A 7,378-nucleotide genomic window follows, 5' to 3' on the forward strand; every position below is an offset into this window, starting at 1 on the left:
GGGGGAGGAATGGGGCTGGTTTGGTGTGCACACACTCACACACACACACACACACACTCACACGCGCGCGCGCATACGAAGTGCCCCCCACCGCCGACACACAGGGAGGTGTGCAGGAGGGAGCACCCCGCCTCTCCTCACCCCGCTGCAGAAGGAAGCCCCCTCCCCACTCCGTAGGGTCTCAGCGCTGCGTGGATCCTAGGCCTGAGGGGGCTGCAGGCTCTGCAGAATGAAGGAGTGACAGGAGGCGGGTGGCTCTCCCAGGCACACCCTACCACCCGGTGGGACCCCCAGACACAGCTGTCTGCTCTGCCCCCTGCACATCAGGGTTCTCTCAGCTGGGCTCCCCCCGCACCCCCGCTCCCAGTTACAGCAGCAGCTGCTGGCCCCTTCTTGGCAGGAAGAGATGGGCTGGGTGGGTTGGGCAGCTTCTCTCTATGCCCCCCCCCATACAGACTTGCACCCCAGCCTGAGGGCGCTGTCCTTTTCACACCGGCCCCATCAGGATGGGGCAGGTCAGAGCTCCTGGTCCTCTCCACGGAGCTCAGCCAAGCCTAGGTGAACGGGGCAGTTTCCTTAAGAGGGGAGGGCTCTGTCCTGACCTGCAGCTCCGAGGGGCTGAGCGAGGGCTGCTCGGGGGGTAACCCGACTTGGTGCACAAGGTCTGGGGTGGGGCCTGGAGTGGTGCTGTTTTCTGTTCCTGGGAGTGACTGCCTGTGAGAGCTGGGCTTGTGCACACTCCCAGGCCCCTTGGGGGCTGCTCTGCCTATAGCAGTGGCCTGGGACCCTGGGCTCTGAGACACCCCCCCCTTCAGACTGAGCTGGCCCCCTGACTCTGTGGCAGAGAGAGGGGTTCATGGGCTGTCTGTGATGCTGGTGAGAAGGGGCATGAGGAGGGCTGGAGGGGGAGGGGAAGGGAGAGGTGGAGCCTGGGGGTAGGCTGGTCCTAAGTTGTGTGTTGGAGAGGGACACTGGGAGGGAGGATGAAGGGGTCTGGGCATCTGCTCTGGGTTCTGAGTGACGTTTGGGGTGGGATTGTGGGCTGGGCTGGTCTCCAGGCCTGTTTGGCATCTTGGTTGTTAATTTAAATGGCCAGTGGCAGCTCCCGGGGGCGCCAGCCTGGCCGGGGGAAGGGGACTCAATTCACCATTATCTGCGTTGTTATTACCGACTCCATCCTCAACTCCACTCTGAGCGTAGGACAGTATTGAAGGGGAGGGAGCGACTAAATGCCACCGAATGGCCCAATTGAAAAGAGTTAATTTAACAGAATGTGAAATCCGCCTCAATAACAAAAGGGGGGGTAGGGGCCACCACGGCTTCCTGCCTCCATCACCCTAAACGCATCTCACTGGGGGTGCAGCCTGGCCTGCATTGCTCCTCAAAGCCGCCCCATCACCTCCCTCAACCTTCTGTACTTCCTCTGGGGGCCGGCGGCTCCCCCTTTCCCAGAGCACAGAGCGGTCTCCCCTGTTCTCTGGCATCGCAGGAGGGAGGAGAGAGGGGGACGGAGGGTCCGGACATTGGGCTCCTGCTCTGGCCCCGGCACAGGGCCGCTGGGAGGCCTAAGCTTCTGCCCTCTTGGGGCTGCTGTGACACCCCTGCCGGCTGTGCTGAGCGGCGGCTTTCCGGGTCCTTCCTACGTGTCCGTGTCCGAGGGCACCGCTGCGGAGGAGCACTGCGGCCAGCCTGTCCCTCCACCCCCTGGGGATCCTGATGATCAGCACAGAGCACAGAGGAGGTGCCCAGGCTGATGTCAGCGCCTTAAGGCAGCCCCAGCCCTGCCAGCCCCAAGGGCACTGCCAGCTCTCTGGATGTGCGGAAGCAGGGAGTGTGTGGGTGCTTCTGAAATCAGAGCTGCTTTCTCGGCACGGGGGAAGCTCCTATTTTAAGTTTCCCATGTGCTGAGCCGTCTCGTAAAGCAAAGAATCCTTTTATAGTGCAAGCGCCACCCTGATGTGCCTGTTTGGTATGTGTGGGTTTTGGCATGTAGGGTTTCCTTAAAGGGGAGCATGCCTGGAATCTCTCACAGGGGCTGGAATTATTGCCCTGGGGTGTGTGGGGGGTGGGGGTGAGCTTGCCCCATTGTGGTCAGTGCCTGGCCTCTCTGTCCTCTCCATCTAAGGCCCCTCACTCCCACCCAGGGCTGGCTCCCCCCAGGGCTGGCTCGGGGCCAGACAGAGGCGAGGGGAGCAGCTGCGGGGGATTTCCAGAGCGTCCAGGGGGAGGTGGGAGCCACCCTTCCCCGCTTCCTTTCACCCCTCCCCTCTGTTCCTGTCCCTTCTCCTTCCCTTCCCTTCCTCTACACTTCCCTCCTCTCCCCTCCTTCTCCTTTCTCCGCCACCCCCACCATGGAGGAGCGTGAGCAGGCCCCATCCTGTGTGCAGGGGCCAGGCGGGGCTAGGCAGGGTCTGGGGCCTGTGTAGAAAGCAGGGTTGGAGGTCATTTGCTGGGAGAATGAAAAAACCCTCACACGGAACCATGGAATTTAGCATCTGGGAGCTGGAAGGGAGCACGTGGCCCTGCTGTGCGGGGGGTCATGCTTTGTAGAAGAAGGAAGAGCTGAACATTAGACGTCAGCAAGTTACTTCTCCCCTCCTTTAGGTAGCGGGCAAACAATACCACCTTATGGTGGTGTCACGGGCAGTACGTGGACTCAGGTTTGTAAAGAGCTTGGTGCATAGCAGGCACTCAGCACATTTCAATGCCTTTCCCTGCCATCTTGGTGTTTCCAAGCTCCTGCGAGGTGATGTCCGGGTCCTTATGCGTCATCTGTTGGGTTACCCTTGCACACACCCTCGCACACATTCCAGGCCACCGGCTCTTCCGTGGCCAGGTGGCTGCAGGGCTGAGACCCCAGACCACAGCCACGTCTCCCCGACCCATGACACAGGTTCCCCGACGTGGTTTCCCCGCGGGGCTGCCAGTGGACAATAGCAGGGCTGGGGCATCTGTCATCCACCCTCTGCCCTGACACGGGGCTTCTCTTACCCAGACACATTGATTGGTTGCTCCTACATGCACCCCGACCAGGGCTAGGGAACCTGCAACCGAAGTGCGTGCCCTTGACTGGAATCGAACCTAGGACCCTTCAGTCCATGGGCCGACACTCTATCCACTGAGCCAAACCGGCTAGGGCAAATTTTTTTTTTTACTTGAATGAATTGAGCACCCCCCCCCCCACACACACACACACTGCTTTGGAGATGAAAATTTAGGTGAGGCTGGGGTGCTTTGGGGGCACCAGCAGAGACTCTGGTGGCTGAAAGCCAGAGAGACCCAAGAAGAGGTCAGGTCTCGAGGCTTCAGCATTCCCCTTTAGTCCTGCCCTCTTGCCCTTCTCCACAAGGGGGTGCTCTTTTACCTCCAGTGTGTGGCCCGGTTTACGGCCACCTGTCCTATAACCCGCCTTCCCCCACTGTTTTTCCTTTTCGGCTCAGAGCTTGCTTTGAATACATATCAAATCGGAGGCAGGTGGAAATGGCCTTAATCTTACAGAGGGCGAGCTGAGGCTCCGAAAATGTTCTTTTCCTCAAAGACTTACAGCTCCCGGATGGGCAGGACGGGGCCCTGAACCCACGTCTTGGGACTCAGTGCTCCCTGATGACGCCACACACCACCTTGCGAGCTCCTGGGCCAAGCCTGATCCTGCCCCGGGACGGTCTAGTCTGGGGACTCCCTGACCTTCCCCGCTGCTTCCCTTCTAGCCCTGCCTGACCCTGGCAAGATGTGTTGGTTCTTTTTCCTCCACTCCATCCAGGCTCTCTCTCCCTTGGTGCCTGCTCAAGTCTCCCCTACCTCCCCCGTGGCTCACCTGTGCCACCCTCTCCCACCCTCTCCTGCTAATTCTCTTAGCAGGTACGATTTCATGCCCTCACCCTGATGCTCTTCCTCACAGCACAATCTGGCCTCTGCCCCCACCGCACCCTGAAAGTGCCCTCTCTGCCCAGCACAGTGCCACTTCCTCCAGCCTTCCTGGGTTTCCTGGCTGCCTCTTCCTCTCTGACCTGCCACTAAGGGTGGGTGCTCCTAGGCTGCTGTCCCACACCTGTCTCCCCTCCGCTTTGTCTCTGGGGAATCCGAACCACACTCCTGGTCTCCCGATGACTCAATCCATGTCTCTAACGCCGGCCTCCCTTCAGGGAAATGGATGCAGGGTTTAAGCTGCCAATCACTACTCCGCACAGCCTTAGGGTTAAGTCTGCGGGCTCTGGAGCCCAAATGCCTGGGTTCAAATCCTGAGTGGCCTTGGGTAAGACATTCGAGCTCTCTGGGCCTCCGTTTCCTTATCCAGAAAGTGAGGATTATAATATCTATTTCACAGCCCCTTTGTAGGGCTACATTTGAATAATACATACAGAAGAGTTAGCATAGGGCATGTCTCTTCTCCCTGAGAACTCTTGAAACAGAAACTTTGGAGTTGTTCTAAACTCTTCTATTTCCTTTCCCCAACACCCAGTTGGTCACCAAGTCCCAGGGCCTCTGATGTTTATTGCTCCATGCTCTGGAGCAATGCCCCACCTCCTTGCAGCCCCCCTCCTCCACCCCAGCATCAAGCCACAGTGGCCATGGCACATCTTCTCTTGAATCCCTGCTCCAAGCCAGGCTAAAGTTGAAGTGCCTCGGGCCCAGTCACTCCAGGGTCATATCCCCACCGGTGTTTCCTTCCTCATCCCTCCACGCTTCCTGTCCACATGCCCTCTGCTTGGCTCCAGCCACACCCACACCCCAGCCAGCTCCCTCCTGCTTCCCTGCCTTTGTCCATGATAGTCCTTCCTTGGGAGTGCTTTCCCCCCCATTCCCCCTCCTGCCCACACCCCATCCATGAAGCCCTTAACGACTTAAGGCCACCTCCTCCTGGGAGCCTTCCTCTGCTTCTCCAGCCTTGCTTGCTCCTTCTCTGGGATCTCACGCTAGAGTCAGGATTGGTGAGACCCAGCCCCCTCAAGGGAAGGAGCTAGGCTTGCCTCTAGATCCCAAGGCGCCACCGCCACTCCCCCATTTCCTCATGTGTTAGCGCTCCCACTAAACATTTGTGAATGAAGAAAGGTGCTTGGGTTGGGAGGGGAGTTTAGAGTATAAGGAAGGTCCGTAGTGAAGGAACCCTCCACCCCATGTTGGGCTTTACTGCCTGAAACCCCAGAAAAAGAGCATGCCAGGAAGACAGTAGCTTTGGGGGTGGATGGTGGGATGCAGGGAGTGAGATGCGGGAGTCAGGGGCTGGGGAGCCAGGATGGAGAGCACGGAGGGGAGGAAGAGGTACTAGAGAAGATGAATGGGGAGGGCTGGGACAGGATGGGGGTGCGGGTCAAGGTGCAGGAAGAGGTGGGAAGGGCAGCAGGGTGGGGGCAGAGCACACTTTCTGGGAAGTGGGGGAGGTGAGTGCCGTGCATTGTGGAGGGAGAAACGGCCTGCCGGCCAGTGTGAGCTCATTTCCTCTCACCGCCTCCTGCAGTGTCTGAGGGTATCAGGCTCTGGAAAAAGTGAGCCAGGGGCACCCCAGGGGCCACCACGCTCCTCCCCTCCCCCACAGCCTCAGTTCAGTCTGGATCTCAGATGCCAGGGCTTCCCCCCTTTATGTGGACAACCCATTTGTTTAGAGAGGAACGGTCCCCTGAGCCAGGGTGGCAGCAAGCTTGGGGCCACTGGAGCTACAGGGCGGAAAGAATCAGAAACAGGAACCCGGGTGAAGATGAAGCAAAAAAAAATACAGTGTGATGGGTGACAGTCAGATAGTAGGAAGGAGCAGGGGGGTGTGGTGGATAATTCTGGCCGCAGGTGACCTCGATGAAGAGCGTGGGGGAAGGGAGAGGAGTCATGACTGCCCCCTGTCATTAGAAGAGCACCCGTTCCACTGACTTCTAAGGCAGTGGTTCTCAACCTTCCTAATGCCGCGGCCCTTTAATGCAGTTCCTCATGTTGTGGTGACCCCCAATTTCATTGTTACAAATTGAACTTCATTAAAGCATCGTGATGAATCACAAAAACAATAGGTAATTATATATGTGTTTTCTGATGGTCTTAGGCGACCCCTGTCACAGGTTGAGAGCCGCCGATCTAGGGGATTTAAAATAAATTAAATGGAACATAAGATTTAAAAGCAAGTCAGTGTCTCCTCCCTCAGGTTCACAGGAGCAGGGATGGCCTTGATCCCCATCAGAGGTGAAGGGCTGGGGGGCTTGGGGCTGATCCGCGCTCAGGAGTCAAGGCAGAGGCTGTATGAGTCTTGCCCCAGAGGAGTGGGTGATCCCAAAGGACGCAGAGTTGGCCTTCCCACTCTCCTCGCCGCCTCATCCAAGTCATATTCCCGTCTATTGGTGGGCTCTCCCTTCCTTTCTTCATAGTCTGTAAATGGCAAGCGGGCATGGGGAAGAGGTGAGCATGGGCTGGAGGAAGTGGGAGGTAGGAAGGATGCTTGACAGCAGAAATGAGGGACCGAGGGGCTGGGCCCTCCTGGGTGGGCTAGAGGGGTGCTGCTTGGGGGGCAGAAGCAGGAGGAACTGGCTCAGGACCCGTGGCTCTCCAGGCCCAACTCAGAGCAAAGCAGGGTCGCTGGTGCCTGGGGGGCCTGGGGGGGTCTCTGCTCTCAGGCTGCCTGCCGTGGGGAAGGTCTCTGAGCTGCTGAGAGGCCTGAGCCGCAGGCTGGCTGCGTGGGAGTCCGAGGGCTGGGGCGCCTGCCTGCCCCTCTCCTCCGGCCTCTGTACGGTCCTGGGCGAGACTCTGACTTGGGAGGGGGTGTGAGACCGAGGGGAGCCCCTGCAGGTTCCCCTCCGGAACCCTCGGCCACGCGGGCATCGCCGTCTCTGCCCTGGTCTCAGCCTCCTGGTCTCGGGATGGAACGTTCCCTAAGCTTGTTTCTGTCTTTCCCTCTCACCCACCCCAGGTCTTCCATCTCTGTCTCTGGCTTTCTCTGTCTCTGCTCCTGACGTCTCTGTCTAGCTGCGTTTCTCTCCGCTTCCCTTTCCCTTCGTGCCTCGCTCACGCCCCCTCCATGTGCCAGTTCTGGGTTCTGTGCCCTCGTCCCCTTTCCCGGGCCGGCCCGGATCACCGTCTGTTTGGCCGGTCCCCGGGAGGCTGGCCCGGACGGTCCCCCGGAGACCATAGCCCTGGCCCGGCCGATGAAGAAGCCAAAAGAAGCAGTAGGGTAGACGCCCACAGGATTAGAAGAAAAACTGTCTCATATAATCCCAAACCAATTTCTTTTTTACTAGCTGTCATGTCTTGAGCTACAGGACTGTTCTATTTCCTGTAAATTAGAGGGAAAAGATAATGCCATAAGCCCTTGTGCAAATGCCTTGCCTAAAGTACGCAGCAGAGCAGATACGCTTCTTTTTTTTTTCATACTTGGTTAGATTAAAATATATCTGCACAGCCTTGG

This window comes from Myotis davidii, unplaced genomic scaffold (assembly GCF_000327345.1).
Source record: "Myotis davidii unplaced genomic scaffold, ASM32734v1 scaffold327, whole genome shotgun sequence".
NCBI lineage: Eukaryota > Metazoa > Chordata > Mammalia > Chiroptera > Vespertilionidae > Myotis > Myotis davidii.